The sequence below is a fragment of the Podarcis tiliguerta genome, assembly GCF_965153285.1.
Source record: "Podarcis tiliguerta genome assembly, chromosome: 8".
In the NCBI taxonomy this organism is placed as follows: Eukaryota; Metazoa; Chordata; class Lepidosauria; order Squamata; family Lacertidae; genus Podarcis; species Podarcis tiliguerta.
Window position 1 is genome coordinate 31586885 of NC_139541.1, and position 18047 is coordinate 31604931.

Sequence of the window (18047 nt, forward strand, 5' to 3'; positions counted from 1 at the left end):
CAAGGATGCGTGGGGTGGGTGTTGCTTCGTAACCAGGCAGTTCTTTGCTGAGGTAACATGTGCCCCAACTGCCTGTCTAGTTCTGAGGGAATTTTTCCTCTGTATGTGTAGTTGAATGTCTCCCTGCTCTTTACAAGGCCTGAATTTGTCTTCAAATTGCGTGCTTTTTCATTCAGTTTTCCTCAGTAAAGTGTCATCAGGGTTCATTTTCTCTCTGGACTTCATCAGTGTTATTTAAGTAACTTTGCTAAATGATACAATATCTTCCTGTCTACAAACATCTGAAGGGCTGTCACATAAAGGCCAAGCAGATTTGTATTCCAGAGCACAGGATTGGAGCTAATAAGTGGAGATTACAGAGAGGCAGACTTTGGCTAACCCTTAGGAGAAACCTCCTGATGGTCAGAGCTGTTTGACATAGTGGACCAGACTACCTTGAAAATGGTGGGCACTCCTTTGCTGGCAGAGGCTAGAAGGCCGCCTCTCAGGGATGTTGTGACTAAAATATCTTGCACTGACCAGCAGGCTGAAGTAGATGATCCCAAGGTCCCATCAGACTCTAAACTCTAGACCGGTTTTGTTCTTATATCTGCTGGTTTTGAGCTCTTTTTATAGAAATAACCACTGTGTGTGACTCTGAAAATCTGGCTTAATTAATGCTTCCAGGGCGATAGCGTGCTGGTGTGTTTCTCCCAGCTGCTTAAATCACAAAGGTTAAAATGCATTATTTGTGCCTACCTTATTCTTATGAGTAATCTCAGTTACATCTTTTTCCACACTTGTTCTAGAACTTTAAGCTTCTTGCCTGCTTCTTCTTTCCGAATTTGCATATCTGACCAGCGCATTACAAGACGGAGAGTGCTTTAAATCCAATCTGTGGTGACTTTGTTGATTTCAGCTTTGACCTTGCAAAGATTTTGTTATTAAAACATGATGGGTTAGAGAGCCAGATAAAATGCTGCTTTCTTTTGGCTGCCCTGTGGAAAACATTGAAAAGGGCAGCGTCGTTATAAAGATCAGTTTTGTACTGTGGTTTAATTATCTGCTAAGCCCTTTGCATTTTTAGAGAAGGTAATATAGATGGGGGGGGGGAGGAGGACTTTTATGGAAAGAAGAAAACTATCTGGTAGCACAGGAGTGGGGAATCACCAGCAGGAGAGTCCAGTTGGACTCATTTCCTGCTTATAGGCTTATTGTTAAGGGCTACAGCTCAGTAGTGGAGAGAGTATCTGTCTTGCATGCAGAAGATCCCATGCGCAATTCCTGGCATCTCCAGGTTGGGCTGGGAAGACCCCTGATCTCAAAAGGATATTGTAGAGTTGGAAAAGGTTCAGAAAAGAGCAACCAAAATTATCAAGGGGGTGGAGTGACTCCCCCATGAAGAAAGGTTGCAGCATTTGGGACGCAGAGAGCAGGCTTCCTCAACCTTGGCCCTCCAAATGTTTTTGGCCTACAACTCCCATGATCCCTAGCTAGCAGGACCAGTGGTCAAGGATGATGGGAATTGTAGCCTCAAAACATCTGGAGGGCCAAGGTTGAGGAAGCCTAGTTTAGAGAAATGGCAAGTAAGAGGCGACATTATGGTAAAATTGGTAAAATTATGCATGGCATGGTGAAAGTGGATAGAGAAAAGTTTTTCACTCTCATTTATAACACTAAAACTCACAGACATCCTGTGAAATGGAATGTTGGCAGTTACAGTACCCAAAAAAGGTAAATACTTCATTATACATCACATAGTTTAAACTGTGAAACTCACTCCCACAGGAGGCAGGGATGGCCACCAACCAAAAGAGGATTAGGCAAATTCGTGGAGGATAGTGGCTATCATTGGCTACACAGCACAACAGAAGGTCTCTGGATAAAAGTCAGCTGGAGTCCAATGAACCTATGGACCAATTCTACGAGACTCTATAGTCCTCTTCAGAACCTCACCCTATATGGCATGCAGGGGACTGCACCAGTGACCTATCCTCTAATGTTACATGTCATCCTAACCATCCCCTCAACTTTAACATCTGTCACCCAACATTCTGAAAAGGTGTTCCTTGAATAGGTGCTCCCTATGCTCAGGAAGCCCATTAGCTTGAGGTTCCCCATTACGTGGCACACCCACACATGTGCAAGCACAGGTAACACTTTCCAGAAGTTGGGCTTGGAATAAAAAGCTTGGAGGTGTGGATGAGTAGGGCATGATGTTGCGGGCAGGACCAATTGCTTGGGCCTGTTCTCCCACCTTCCGCATGTGGACTATATAAAATCTGAAGCGGTCTCATGAGAAGTTTCTATACATGATTTCACCATCCCAAGAGAAACTTGTGTAGTGCAGGGGTTCCCCAACTCCCCGCTCCCTTTGTGTGCAAGTCATCATGAGTTGTGCAACTGATTCTAACTGTGACTTTGCTTACTGGCAGAGTTGGCTGACGATTCCTAAACATCTCATCCTTCCTTGAGAGATCAAGTGATGCAAAAGCCACCAGCAGCCTTATTGATATAACTATGCTTAGTTTCATCTGCCAAAATCCATAGGATTCTGCACATTTATGGAGTGGTGGGAGGAGAGCTTCCATTCTTCACTGACCACTTCTCCCCTCCTTCCCAAAACCAACAAATGGGAAAGTTTTACTCATTACGCACCTGCCTGACTTGCAGGCTTGTAATGTTAAGTTTTTAAAGCAACAGATAGCACTATTTTTCAACTTTACGTGGAAAAGTTTTTTGGTGTGTGTGTTTTTTTAACTCTCCGGGAGGTGGCAGTTCACTTGGGTAGGCTGATCTATGAAGGCTGAAAATCACATTCAGGCACAGCGTGTGGCCTAGAGTGAGGTTGTTAGCCTAGCTTAGACTCCTGTTCCAGCCCATGAGATAGAACAAGGATGAAAGGCCCATGTGGGGAGCTGAGCTTTTCTCCAGCAATAAATAGATTGGGCTTGACGTCCTTCATACTTCCAATTTACTGGAGCCCATTTGCAGTTTGATGGATTACAAGGCATTGTTCCTGATGCTCAGGCTGCACATACCATTGCTTAGGTTTGCAAAAAATGGCACTACTCGTGTGCAAGAGGGAGGTACCGGTGGGCATGATTGATAGATGCACCCCCAAAAAAATGTTTTAGGAGGGGAATCCTAGGTGGGCGCACTAAAAGCAGTCAAATGAAGACCACACATGTTCAGTGGATAAAGAATAGGGGAAACCTGCCCATTTCAGTTTCCCATCCTTGCTATCTTGAATTCAGCTCCTGTAGCAATTTGCAGATGCTTTCAAAATAGAAATCCTCAAGGAAATCCATCAGCATTGTAGTGCAATTTTCTCCCAATAAAAACCTGTACATGTGCGATCTTGCCTAATATGCACATTTTTGCAAAGGCATCCCCCCTCAGATAATGCATTTTTGTATGTTAATTTCATAAACAGATGCATTTTCATGCACATGTGCTTCTGCATATACTAAGCTATATATTTCCACTAATAGAAACCTTATGGTACACACTGCTTGGCTGGAAAACTGCACTGCAAAATCTGAACGATTGCACGTTTCAAAGGATGGCTGTTTCTCAGCTTGCTTATTGTTTCAGAAAGTGTGAGTGTGCTAGGTTCACCTTTAAATGCAAGCAGAATCAATCCCCCCCCCCCAATCCCTGGAGCTGCACAAAGTTTAGCTATGTGGTTTTAGTCTATTATATATTTAGCTATTGCATTTATATCCCATTTCTTTCTCCAAGGAACTCAAGGTGGTGTACATGGTTTTCTCCTCCTCATTTAATTCCCACAACAGCACTATGAGGTAGGTCAGGCTGAGAGGCAGAGACTGACCCAAGGCTTACAGGGACAATGTTGGGCCCCTTCCAGTTCCATCATTCTAAATCAAATGGCGTTTCCATGATGAGAGGGAATAAATCTCCGAAGGCTGCTTGTCGGAGGGAAACAACAGGGCAGAACGATGACATCAAACCCTGACCATGAGTTTGTTTTAGCTGGACACTATCAGAAACAGAAAGCTAGACTAGATGGACCTTCGCTCTAATCCAGCAGTAGGGAAAATTTAGCCCTCCAGATGCTTCTGAACTATAACCGCCATCAACCTCAGCCACTGGCCATATTTGCTGGGGCTGATGGGAGTTGCAGTTCATCAACACCTAGTAGACCAAGGCTTCCCCACCCCTGCTCTAATCCATATTGTAATGTTCTTAAACCAGCAAACTACTGTTTCGTGGCTGCACTGAATAATAGGCTGTCAATCAGCTTCTTAGGAGCTAATGTAGCTTTTTAAAGGCGCCATCGATCATCCCATGCTCCTGTTATCCTAAACTCCATTTATTTATTAATTCCAGAAGTGCCCATTATGACAATTGTGAGGCTTGGAGGAAGAATAGGTTGCCAGGATACCTTGATGGGATGAAATACATCTCTCCGCACGTTCTGCTTCTCCCACAATAAGGTATCCAAGTACAATAATGTCACCACATGCTGTGCTTTATTACACACACACACACACACCACTGTTGGTGGGTGGGTGAGATAGCCTCCCCGGGTCGTCTGAAAATTTGGCATCAGGCAGGTCCCTTCACTGTAATGTTTTTGGCATTTGCTATAAATGCTTTTGTTTAGCCAAGCCTACCCAGACATGTATAATAATGTTCCTGTGTGTTTTAGTTTATTGCTTTTTTTTAAAAAAATGTTTTAAATAGTTGTTTTTAACTGTTTTTACTGATAATTTTATTTCAGGCTCTTTGCAAACCATATTGAGGTGGGGGTTGTTTTATGATCACGTGTAATGAAATAACTAACAAACCAACAATTTTTTTGCCCTCCGGCAAATTCTATGTACACTGTCCTATAGAATTTTAAAGGGAATGACTGAGGACTATGCTTAAGAGTCACCACTATCCTCATAGCCATGCCCTGGTTTCTTGTTTCTAGGTTACTCTGAGGTAATGAGGGAATATAGATAAAGCAAGAATATAGATAAAGCAAGACAGTTTTTGGAATGGGAGTGTGTGTGTGTGTGTGTGTGTTTGTGTGTGTGTGGAGAGAGAGGGGGGTCCAGATGTTTCATCCACATGACAACTCTTTGCTCTTGCTGCAGTCAGCATTCCATCCTTCTAGTCTCTGGCCAAACATTACAAGGAGAAAACTACAGCATACTATAAAGGAGCATATCAGGTTAACATTTCCTGCCTTTTTCAGCACCAGGCATTGGGGGTCCTAAATAAAATTGATGCTTGTTGTTTCTAAAACTTTCTCTCTTTGTTTTATCAAATTCTCAGCTCTCTTGGGTCTGCAGGCCACAAAAGGCCAGGCGGTCTGCTCCTTCCTAAGCCCTCGTGGGCTCGCTTTAAGGATCTTAGAAGACACTTTTTGTGTACCATTGGCTCCATATGTGGGTAGCTTTACTACTTCATCCCGCCCCCCAGGACCACTTAACAATATCAGCAAAGCAATTAAGTCTAGTTTTCGGGAAAATGCCAGAGGCATTACAGTGTCTGGATGGGAGTCTCAGCCCAATTATTTTCAGCTAGTTGCAAACTATGGAGAGTGGGCTTTACTTCATTATAACTTCAGTTCCCAATGATTAAAAGTCTAGCATGTTGCAGCTAGGAAGGCAAAAATGAAACAATTAAACTTTCCATCACTAAAATTGCTGCATATTCTTCAACAGAGGGGGGATTACTTGTCTCCAGAGAAGTGATTAAAATGAACTGATTGAACCGTAATTTGATTGACTGGAGAGCCTCGATCCTTTGCTCAGATGCTCAGATTCCATTTTATTGCTCTGTTTTCTTTGGGAATACACACACACACGGACACATGCGCAACCATTTCCTTTCTCTGCTGGCCAATTGAAATACCATACCACTACGAAGAGGTCTCCACTTCCTCTATGCCTGTATGGGAAATAGAAAAAAGAAAAGGTTTGGTTAAGAAAATAAGATACCAGAGGATGGCATGCAGCCCTCAGGCATCATGATGCAGCAGATGGGATCATATTATACACTACAGAGTACCAGCACTTTCATATTTGGATAAACATTTTTCCAGCTCTCATGGCTGCAGAGAGAAGTCAATCAAGTGAGAGTGATCCATGCATGGCAGGAAGCTTTGAAATGTGGGTCACCTGCTTCACCAGCTTCTCTCCCTCCCCAAAATATCCCTGTATCTATCATCTGAGGCTGCTCTTGGCATTCTCCTTGCTGCGTCAGGACTTCATATTTAGCAATCAACAGGATGCCCAGAATGATCAGCAATCAGAGCCACGTCTAGGACTAAGTTATGGAGACTCGCCATTGAGCACAGAAATCATCTGGGAGGCAGAAATCAAATAAAACCGGGCAGTGCAAGCTTGCATAGTCTAGAAGAAGGTGAGACAAGGAAGGTAACTGGTTGACTTGCAGCACTAAATCCATCAATGAGGGTCAACACAGGCCGGTTTAGAGTTCCCTTCCCCATTTGCTAAGTATGCTGGTGTTGGTGTGTTGGACTTAATGAACTATAAAGTTCTAGCAGATACAAATAGTTGGCGTAATTACAGTCCTTAAAGGAAGGGGAAATATTAGGTTGAAAAGATACATCACACATAAAAATACAAGGCAATAAAATGCATTAGCAGGAAGGATAATAAAAGATGCTTGAGAGATGTAGCAGTTGGCTATATCGTGAAAAGCTGGAGAAATGATTTGATGAGGCAAAGTAGAATTGGCAACTATTTCTTGTTATAAAAGAAAGCAGGCAAACTCTCCTCAAAAAGCCCCATTGTACTGCTGCAAAGTTTGGAGAACTACAACCAGTCACTTAAATTAACTAATTTGCTCCCGTCAACCATTGTGTGTAGATATTGATTGGTTTACTACTCTCAGGTATCAGTCAACGCATTGCATGCTATACGGATATAAGCAGACTGGGAGATAATGCACGTCTTTCTAGATAATTCATGAATTACACAACGGAAATTTGGCTCCAGGGTTTTTCGACACCGTCACTAGTGATGAGTAGATTTCCCTCGCCCTGTTAATTTATTGTCCCATCATTTTGCTATGCCCTGTGTTCCTTTACATTCAAATTCTGGTTCAGTGTAGAGAAGATCTAAAATTAGCTCCAGAACTATTTTCCACAGCTTTCAGTTACTCCCATTCATTGTCATCTTTCCCACCCGTTATCAGTGCTATGGCTTCACTGTGGTGGTTGAGGCTTACTGGGTCTGGTAGGGTGCAAGGCAGAGAGTAGGTGGTGCCAGGATCAATGAGAAGCAGAGCAAACAAATTTTAGTTTTGTCCCCATCTTCCTCCCTGTTGAGTCCTGCAAGGGCTACACTGAGACAAAGGAAGAGGAAGCTGATAGGCAATGCTACACCCTGACAGGTTACTACTACTACTACTACTACTACTACTAATAATAATAATAATAATAGTTGTTGTTGTTGTTTGTTTATACCCCACCCATCTGGCTGGGCTTCCCCAGCCACTCTGGGCGGCTTCCAACAAAATATTAAAATACAGTAACGCATCAAACATTAAAAGCTTCCCTAACAAGGGCTGCCTTCAGAAGTATTCTAAATGTCAGGTAGTTGTTTATCTCTTTGATATCTGATGGGAGGGCATTCCACATGGCGGGTGCCACTACCGAGAAGGCCCTCTGCCTGGTTCCCTGTAACTTGGCTTCTCGCAGTGAGGGAACCGCCAGAAGGCCCTCAGCGCTGGACATCAGTGTCCAAGTTAAACAATGGGGGTGGAGACGCTCCTTCAGATATACTGGACCGAGGCCATTTAGAGCTTTAAAGGTCAGCACCAACACTTTGAATTGTGCTCGGAAACATACTGGGAGCCAATGTAGATCTTTCAGGAGCGGTGTTATGTGGTCCCAGTTGCCACTCCCAGTCATCAGTCTAGCTGCCGCATTCTGGATTAATTGCAGTTTCTGGGTCACCTTCAAAGGTAGCCCCACGTAGAGTGCATTGCAGTAGTCTAAGCAGGAGATAGCCAGCTCTGGCGAGACAGTCTGCGGGCAGGTAGGGTTTCAGCCTGAGTACCAGATGGAGCTGATAAACAGCTGCGCTGGGCACAGAATTGACCTGCGCCTCCATGGACAGCTACGAATCCAAAATGACTCCCAGGCTGCGCACCTGGTCCTTCAGGGGCACAGTTACTCCATTCAGGACCAGGGAGTTCTCCATCCATCCATCCATCCATCCTCCAACCGCCTCCAGACACTCACACAGGAACTTCACTGCCTTCACTGGTTCTGATTTGAAAGAGAGGTAGAGCTGGGTATCATCTGCATATTGATGAACACCCAGCCCAAACCCCCTGATGATCTCTCCCAGCGGCTGCATGTACATGTTGAAAAGCATGGGGGGGGGAGGACAGAAGTCAGGCAAGTGGGGTCTGGCTGAGGGCAGGCTGAAGTTGGAGGGCAGTGCCCCCTTAGCCCCAATGAACCAGCCTCCGCTGCTGATGTTCATATGTATATTTATGGAACATTGCAAAGAAGTGATATTGACGCGGTGATCGTAATCTTCAGAGTTGTTTTTGTTGAAATCAACTGACACAGGATTTCAAACCAGACCACACACCGTGGGTTGCATCCCATGCGAGTCCTACCCAGAGTAGAACATGGAATCATAGAATTATGGAACTGGAAGGGACACAAACGGTTTTCTAGACCACAGCTAAAGAATCCCTGACAGATGGCCTCCCCAAATTCTGTTTGAAAACCTCAAACAAAGGAGAGTCCACCGCCTTCTGCAGTAACCCATTCCACTTTCAAACAGCTCTTGCCATCAGAAAGTTCTTCCTAAGGTTTAGTTGGAATTTCCTTTCTTTGAATTTGAATCCATTGGTTCAGGTCCTTCCCCTCTGGAGCAGCAGGAAATAAGCTTGTTCCATCCACTTGACAGCCCTTCAGATATCTGGAGATGGCTATTGGTATCGCCTCTTTTCCAGGCTCTCAGTCTTTTCTCCATTGAATCTAATAGACATGGCCAACTTAAGCCCATTCATTTCAATAGCTCCACTCCAAGTTAGTTGGCTGCCACCACAAATCACCCATCACCTCAATTAATGACAAACTTTTGGAATGTTTTGTCCTTCCTTCTTGGGTCTATCATCTCCTTTTAGCCCTAATCTATCTAAAAAGTCGGCTATATCCCAGGAGGCGCCAGGCAGGCATCAATCGCCCGACTGAAGTCCATGGAAACCATGGGTGGTCACAGCATTAGCTGGATCTGCTTCTTCATTCTGCTGACAAAGAAGCGCCTTCCAAATCTCTGTGATCTTCGCACATTGTTGGAGACTGGGCTCGTGGGGGGTGGGGAATCGCAAAACAAAGGCAGAGAAAATCCATACCGTTGTAATGGTAATGAATTAATGGTAAAAATAGATTGGGACTGAGCTGACAACAGAAGGCTAGGAAAAGCAGTCTCCGGTCTGCACAGGCGAGGTAGGGAACATCAGGCCTTGGAGGTGGTGGTGGTGGGGGTCTGTCTGACGCTCCAAACTTTCCCCTGGTCACATCCCCTCTTCCCAAGTCACACCCCTCACAGACCCTCCTTTGCACCTTAAGCCAGTGTGGTGTAGTGGTTAAGAGCGATACACTCGTAATCTGGGGAACCGGGTTCGCTTCCCTGCTCCTCCACATGCAGCTGCTGGGTGACCTTGGGTTGGTCACACTTCTTTGAAGTCTCTCAACCCCATTCACCTCACAGAGTGTGTGTTGTGGGGGAGGAAGGGAAAGGAGAGTGTTAGCCACTTTGAGACTCCTTAGGGTAGTGATAAAGCGGGATATGAAATCCAAATTCTTCTTCTTCCTCCTCCTCTTCTTCTTCTTCTTCTTCTTCTTCAGTGTTTTTGCTTGGATGAAATGTGACCTTGAACCCTGAGATTGCCTCTTGCTTGCCTGGATGGAGGGCAGAGGGCAGAGAAGGGTAAGCAAGTGTGTGTAGAAGTAAGCCTGCTGTTCAAAGGTAAAGATTATTTTCTCCACCTGTTTTAGCCTCTGGCCCTACCCATTGCTGCCATGTGGCCCCAGGAACGTTGAGCAGAAGGGAATGCGGTCCACTCCAGGGCAACCACCAAATAAGGCCCCTGACTGTGGGGCTGCTGTTCTGGCTAGTAGGTACACATACCATTGGACATTTCACAAATGAAAATAGGGACAGTCTTTTACGTGTTGAGTGCCCCTTCTCTCTCAACCAGGGTGACTTCTTGAGGGCTTTTCCCCTGCTGAAGATACGTACCATCTACTGGCGGCTGCCTGCTTTGTGGTAACCATGGGATGGAAAGATGGCTCAAACATTACAACTGAGAATTGGATGTAATTTCTAGAACTCTGAATACTACAGTGATTAAAGGCCCAGGCTTGGCAGTGCCATCTTTATTTCAAGGAGCAAATAAAGATATTTTGTTTAAGACATAAATAGGCCATTTCCTGGTAGCATCCCAGATAAGAGATTGGATTCTCATGGAGAAGTGATCGTTTTTTTACTACCAATTTTACAAAATTGGTATGGTAGTGTTTTGAAAGTTCCACTTGTAGACAATCTAACACAACACTGCAGAGGAGTGAGATGTGACATTTCCAGAGGTAAGTTTCACAATAACTGGCCTCTCTTCATGAATTTCATAAATTCCTTACCAGAAGGACCTAGACCACCTTCTGTTCACTTTTGTTTTTGGAGAGGCATATTATTCTGAACGTTGTATCAATATTCCACATTTTATTTATTTAGAGATTCTATCACTGACTTTCTCCGAGGTTTAGAGAAGGTTGCTGTTAACTTTGCAAGTCTGCTGCTGTCATAGATTCTATATGTATATATTTATTTTTCTTGATGTGATCTTTGGAATGCTTTGACTTCTTTGTATCAGTTTGTTTGCTTAAATGTTTTATCAAATAAAAGAAAGAAAGAAAGAAAAATGCCTGAAAAAAGCAGTGTGTGCTGTGCTTATGAAAAACACACTTACCATCTTGGAGTTTCTTGGGCTACTGCAAAACCAGAAGATTGTGTAGCTGTCTAGTGGTCTCACTCACACCTTGATATGGTCCCTGTTAAGGATGAATGTATCAGAAAATGCCTCTGACTTTTACCCTGGCTTACTCACAGGTAAGAGTTGGGCTGGGAGCCTGAGCAGGCCTCCTGTAGTATTTGAAAGATGACAAGATGATACATAGAGAGTGGAGGAGAAGGAACAAACTTAGCTGATGCTGCTACCAAACTATATAGAAAACTGAAACTAGTTAGTTTCACTTGGGGTTGGACTAGACAGCCCTTGGAGACCATTTCAACCCTACGATTCTTTGCTTCCTAGTGTCACTCAGAACTGATCCCCCCATACAATCATTTCTAAATCACTTTACTTCCTGCTTGCATTACATCTCCATCTAGGGGTTTGAACTCACAAAAACCATGGGATAACTTGGAAGTCCTTAACAATCCTAATGCATATGGGTGCACCCTAATTCCAGCTTTGAAAGGCGTCTTCAAAATCTCATTGAAGCTTACAACAGGGCAGCAACATCAGTGCTTTTTTTTCAGCCAGAACTTGCCAGAACTCAGTTCCAGCACCTCTCAGGTGGGTGCCATTGCCATTATAAGTAAACAAGGGAAGTGTTCATTGTGAGTTCCAGCACCTCTTTTTCTAGAAAAAATAACACTGGATAGAGTCATACCACACCGAGAGATAATGGAAAACAGCGATGACTGCAGGTAAACAGTTGGAGTGTATTGTTTCAGCCCATTAAAATAAAAAAATCCCCAGAGGTCAATGTGGCTTCCTGACAAATCTGTTTTCCTGTGAGATCAGCTCTCTCAGAAAGCGAAGAGTACTTAATGGGGAAAGCAGAGGCGTAAGTGGAAACGAATCCCAGAGCAGTTTAAATGTCAGAGGGCTGCAGTGCAAGCGGCTTCAGCAGACCACCAATGGCTCCTCAGAGAAAGCCATAACATGCATTAACATACCAAAATCCCAAAAGGCAAAATGCTATTATTTAGTGCTCTTTGAAATCTCCCTCATTTTAGTTGTTTTGCATATTTCCCCTCCCCCACCTACTCCCTCCCCTCCCCCCAAAAAACTGTTAATGTTTTATTTATGAATGAAGGAATTAGCAACTGTTTGGAACTTCATTAAACGCCATCCTAGGGGACGTACTAAGTGCAGCCTATTAAGTTATTATTCCCAAATATCTATCCAATTTAGACTTAATAAAACATCAAGTGTTGTTGGGTGTAAGTAATTGTTTAAATGAAAATGGCATTGCCACATAATTCGGAATTGGAGCCTTTAGTGCAACGCTGCCTGAAACCTGAGATTTCAGTGTCAGACCTATTGGTCAGGGTTTATAAGGACAGACTTGTGCTGGACTTCTTCTAAAGAGTTTGGGCACAGCTCACCGGCATGTTCTCAAAGTCAGGGAGCCCAACTTGATTTCTACAGCAAGTCAGCAAGCCTCCTCCTAACACAAGGGCAACAAACCATTTTTCATCCCAGATGCCACATTGCCTCTTAGGCAAATTTCCGGGATCTACATCCCAGTGGTGAGACCAGAGGCAGAAGTGGGCAGAGCAATGGATGTGAAAGTTACCTCCTGAGTATTGGCTTGCAGTAACAGGAAGACAGGATTTTTCACTGGTTTTATAGAATGCCCGCCACACACTCAAACATGCCATCAGTATTGGCATTCCACCAGCTCTTGAAGACACACCTGTTTAGACAAGCTTTCCCCTGGTCTCCTGACCTGCAACTGCTGTTGTAATTGTTGTAACTGTTGTTTTAATTGTTGTGCTGTTTCAGTGGGCTGTTTATAGCCCCTCTAATCTTCACCGGTGGCCCCTGCCACCCACACACCACACGCTTCTGCCATGGGTAACAGCCGCATTCCTCCGTCTAATGCTAGGGCCAACCCAGAGAAGTATGTCTTCCAAAAGCTTTGCATGGCTGTAGGGGAAGTCACTGACTACATAACATTAACCCACTGCAAATAAACTCCCAGCTCATAAATCCTGCCACACAACTGCTAACGCAACAAAACAATGCCGCAAATAATGTTGGTGCAGGGAAAAGGAAACGGGTCTACAACCCATCCACTTAGGTGCCATCTGTTACCACGTTACACTAGCAAGCAGAGCTGCAATGTTTTAGGTTATATGTAGATCGCTAACGGGCATTCATGGTGGGGTGGGATGGTATCTACACATTCTCCTCCCATAACCTAGAAAGAATAATGAGGAGATAAAGTGTTATGTGGAAGGAACAAGGCTCAGGTTGCACTGAGCAATCAAGAATTTGTTAGCACACGAGAGACAGGTGACATGTAAATAATGGAGAGGTCGCTAATAGATGACTAATAACTTCAGCGCCATCCAATGATTTCTAGGCAGGCTTGGGATTGTCACTGTGGGTTTTTTTTAGCACTGTAAATAGAGTATTAATTTCTGCTCATCTTATGCAGTTAGCAATGCAAAACTGATCTTCTTTCAAAGTCCTCTGGGAAAGGATGAGGTTTTTAAAGGCCTCTAAGTTTGCTGCCAAAATAACGGTGTGATCTCTCCAGAAACACGGGCCTGGAAAATATCACTATTATCGCTCCTGTTAAGCCACCTACAAATTGAGAGTTGCGACTTACTACCGAATCAATATTCCGCTTCCTTGTTCAGCGCACCATGGATTGGGCGACTCGGGAAGTTCATTAACGAGCTTCTTCTGAATCCACTCCAGTGACATGAGACACCCACTGCCTCGTCAGAGGAAAACAGCACCGACTCTGCATTTTGCAATCCTTGATCTCCAGCGAGATTCAACAAGGCCAATAAGAACCAGCACAGCATGCTGCTGGCGTAATTATAAATGTGTGTGAGAGGCAGAAGCTCACATTTTCCTTCTATTAGACCTTAACTGCCTCTGCTGTCTCTTCCTTTGTGGTGCGTTTAAGCCTAGATTTCTTGGATCAAACGCTGCCTCGGTTTCTAAAACAGCACTAAGACTGGGTTGAGGAAGGCATAAGACCAGGCCGTGCAACAGCATATGGCAAAATCATGCAGCTGCCAGGGCCCCTGTAGGGCCCATATGGGATGCTGGTTTATCTAGCTCAGTACAGTGGTGCCCCGCAAGACGAATGCCTCGGAAGACGAAAAACTCGCAAGACGAAAGAGTTTTTCGTTTTCTGAGTTGCTTCGCAAGACGGATTTCCCTATGGGCTTGCTTCGCAAGACGAAACGTCTTGCGCCTTTTTTAAAAAAACTGCCAATGCATTCCTATGGGAAACCGTCAATACACATTGGTGCTTCGCAAGACGAAAAAAACTCGTAGAATGAAAAAACTCACAGAACGAATTAATTTCGTCTTGTGAGGCATCACTGTACTGTCTACACTGGCTGCATACCCTCCAACATTCCTCAGATGAAAATAGGGACATTTCTCACTCCCCCCACCAACTGACCCTCCTCAACACTCCCCCCCCCATTTTTGTCCATTCTTCCCACCCCACAGAGCATTCCCTATCAGAAGGGCAAATGCCACCACCGCTATACCATTGGGACACAGCATACACACCCTCCATCTCCCTGAGAAAACCTTAATCCCAATTTCATTTTATCCTTCGGTAGAGTTTACATACCAATAAATAACTCCTCTCCCTCGCTTCGCTCCCCCTTTCTTTCCATCCGGGGCGGCCCTGCCCTCTGCCTGCCCCTCAGAGCTGGTGCATCACACATGCCTGAGCCTCAGCAGCCACAGCTTCTCCTCCTTTTCATCTGCTCTCCAGCAGGTAACCACGTAACAGACCACAGTTCAAAACATGGGAGCCAGTGGTTATAATGTCAAACTAGGGCCTAGGAGACCAGGCTTCGAATCCCCCACTTGGCTGTGAAGCCCACTGGGCCACTTCCCAGGGTTGCTGTGGGTCTTGAATGAGGAATAATAATAATAATAATAATAATAATAATAATAATAATAATAATAATAAATAATTTTTATTTATACCCCTCCCTTCCCAGTTCAGAAAACTGGGCTCAGGGCAGCTAACAACAAATTTAAAACACTTAATTGTAAAAGCAGCATAAAATATAATATAAAAACATAAATAACAATAAAATTCAAAATTCAGAAATCAATTTGGGTGAAATCCATCTAATAAGCATTAGATAGTCACCAGGACTAGCTGGCTGAATTAGTCCTACTTGGGCCAGCGAGGAGGCCAGGGGAGAATTAGCTGTGGGGTCTTAGAGCAGGTAATCTTCATAAAAAGGGAGGGGGAGGGAAGAGAAGGGAAATAAAAGTTCAGGCTGAATTCAAATTAAAGGCCAGGTGGAATAGCTCTGTCTTACAGGCCTGACAGAAGGAGATTAAATCCTGAAGGGCCCTAGTCTCACGGGACAGAGCATTCCACCAGGTTGGAGCCATCACTGAAAAGACCCTAGCTCTAGTGGAGGATAGTCTGACTTCGTTAGGGCCCGGGACATCTAAACTATGGTTATTCATGGACCTTAAGGTCTTCTGTGGGGCATACCAGGAGAGTAAGAGAAGAACCATGTATACCCACCTTGAACAACTTGGGGGTGGGGGGAGGTGGGATAGAAATGCAATAAATAAATCAGCAAGCAAGTGGGCTCTGTTCAGACTGGTAGGTTATAGGGCTGGCACAGGACTATTGTATGTGCTACCTCCAGTTCTTGAGCACCAGAGGCAAGGTGTGAGGTTTGACCTATGGATGTCACAGATCTCTTAATTGGACCAATCAAGGAACAGCAGTTCCCCAGCATATAAAGATGGGAGCGTGTGATGTCATTTAATTGCTGCTTTATTTGCAAAACTTGTGGTGCTAACACACTTTCCCCCTCCAAATTTTTTACTCAGCGGGGTGGCTTTCACTCTTAAAGTTATCACTTTGTGTCACAGAGGGAGGCTTGGAAATCGATAGCATTCAGTACATGAACAAGCCATGCAGAAGCCCAAGCATAAAAAGGAAGGCAACATGTTTCAAACCAACCCCCTCCTTTAAAAAAGAGAAAAGACTGCAAAATTTAGATGAGTGCAAAATAGCTTTTCTACCCTGCTTTGAAGTTGCTACATCATATCTGATTAATGCATTTTAAAGATGCGTGTTGCATATAAATAAACAAAAAATGCTTTGTAAGGGGAAGATCAAGCTTCCTGCATAATGCTTTCTCTCACAGCCTAATCTATAAACAAATTAATCAAAAGGGAGGGGGTTTTATATATTCCCACTCACCCCATTCTGGGTTCTTGGGTCTCTAATAGCAAAAGAAGAAAATATCCAACAGGTGAAGCTTTAGAGAGCTTGGAGATTTAGTGAAGGGATAAGGAGATACACTTGAATTCCTAACTGTTGTATAGCCATTAAAGCACAAGAGCTTTAACAGGGGCAAATGCAGAATGCCCAAAGGAAGGCTGAAGGTAGATGATAATAAAGTAAGCGGATGAGGCTAACTCCTACACTTAGGCTGCAAAAACTGGAGTATTTATCCCAGAAACACACTAATAGTTCATCCTCCCTCCCCCCACCCCAAGCCTAGGTCAGGAATGATAAGACTTGCAGCCCAACATCTGGAAGGCATCATGCTGACTACCCCTGCTCTAGAAGTAATTGGACTACGACTCCCATCATCCCTGGGCTACGCTAGCTGGGGTTGATGGGACCTGGAGTCCCACAAAGTCTGGAGAGCAACACATTGGTTATCCTTGCTCTCAGAGTTGCTGGGTTACAACTGCCATCATCCCTGATCATAGCCCATGCTGGTGCAGGGCTAATGGGAGCTTGATCACCCCTGGTCAGACACATGGGACTCTCACCAAGAGACTTTATATCATTGGTGTAGCATGGGTTGCCAGTGCCCGGGACTCCATGGAGGGGGGTAGGAGAGAGGGAAATGGATGGAGAACACAGGCACATTCAACTGCCTAACGGCATCTGTGTCACCCAGGAGATTGTAGCCACAGAGATAAGAAAAGAAGTCTTGTTCTGTTGTCTAGAGGTCAATTCCTGGTCCACATCAGGCAGCTGTTTTCAATGGAGCCCAGCAATGGAAGCACACATCTGTACTGAGGCAACATCGGGTGCTGAAATTTTGCACCCTGACAATTTTGCACCCAGGGCAACCACCCCCTGTGGGCCCCCACACCACACCATAGCTCTGCATCATTTGCCTACCTCTGATGGTACAACAAAGAGCCATGGGGATATTTAGCCAGTCCAGTCTGCCACAAGATGTGATAACTATTTCTGCACAAAGCATGTCTATAGAAGGGTAGGGCCGGGGGGGGGGGAGCTGTCCCTTAATGCAGTCCCCCCCCCTTTACAGTGTTAGATTTTTACAACTTCTGGATTGCTCAATGTTTCAATTTATATCAGTGCTCTGACTTAGCTGCAAGCCAGGACAGTTTTACGAGCACTAAAAATAACCCTGCAACACACAACCACTAAGTACTAATGACATAAATAGTACTCACTAATGGCCTCTATTTTTATTGCAATATCAACCTTCAATACATCACAATTACCCGGCTTCTGAAGCTGAAACAATGCATACTGTATGGTGCCAATTTGCAGTTCTGTTGCTGAAAATGGCATCGTTTGCGGTGACTGTAACATACCACCCACCTTAGCTAGTGGCTTTTGATTTGAATGTTGCTCAGCGTTCATAGTGCCATTTACAAACCATCTTGCAATTGACTAATACCCTGAATTGTCAAACTTGTCCAGCGTTAGCTTCTCACGTTTGCATCACAATAGCCACCAGGTGGGTGTTACCTAAGTCAGCCATGTGCTCAGCAAACACACACACCCTAATTAATTTTCAACCACAAAACAAGTTAAAACAGAAGGGAGAGCAGCTTGCTTTGTCGGTCGAGTCATTCCTTCTACCTTCAATGTTCAGGCTGTGAATGCTGTGTCACCCACAAACTGGAAGGAGCTGTCAGCAGGCTAGGGAGAACCCCAAGATTTGCAGAAATACAAAAACCTTCAATGCTGAACGCCAGTACAGTGATGAGACCCTGGAAAGCTGATTCCCTGGAGAAACGGAGACGGAATAGAGCGG

The 18047-nt window shown here is 44.5% G+C and overlaps 1 long non-coding RNA gene across 1 annotated transcript; it reads right to left on the reverse strand.

Annotated features, from left to right (window-relative positions):
- Positions 1 to 5715: 5715 nt before the first annotated feature.
- On the reverse strand, positions 5716 to 14747 carry LOC310685081. Its single transcript, XR_014515055.1, has 3 exons — positions 14606 to 14747; positions 10957 to 11129; positions 5716 to 5886 (listed from the first exon to the last, which is right to left on the reverse strand). It is a non-coding gene; the product is annotated as an uncharacterized lncRNA (long non-coding RNA).
- Positions 14748 to 18047: the final 3300 nt, after the last annotated feature.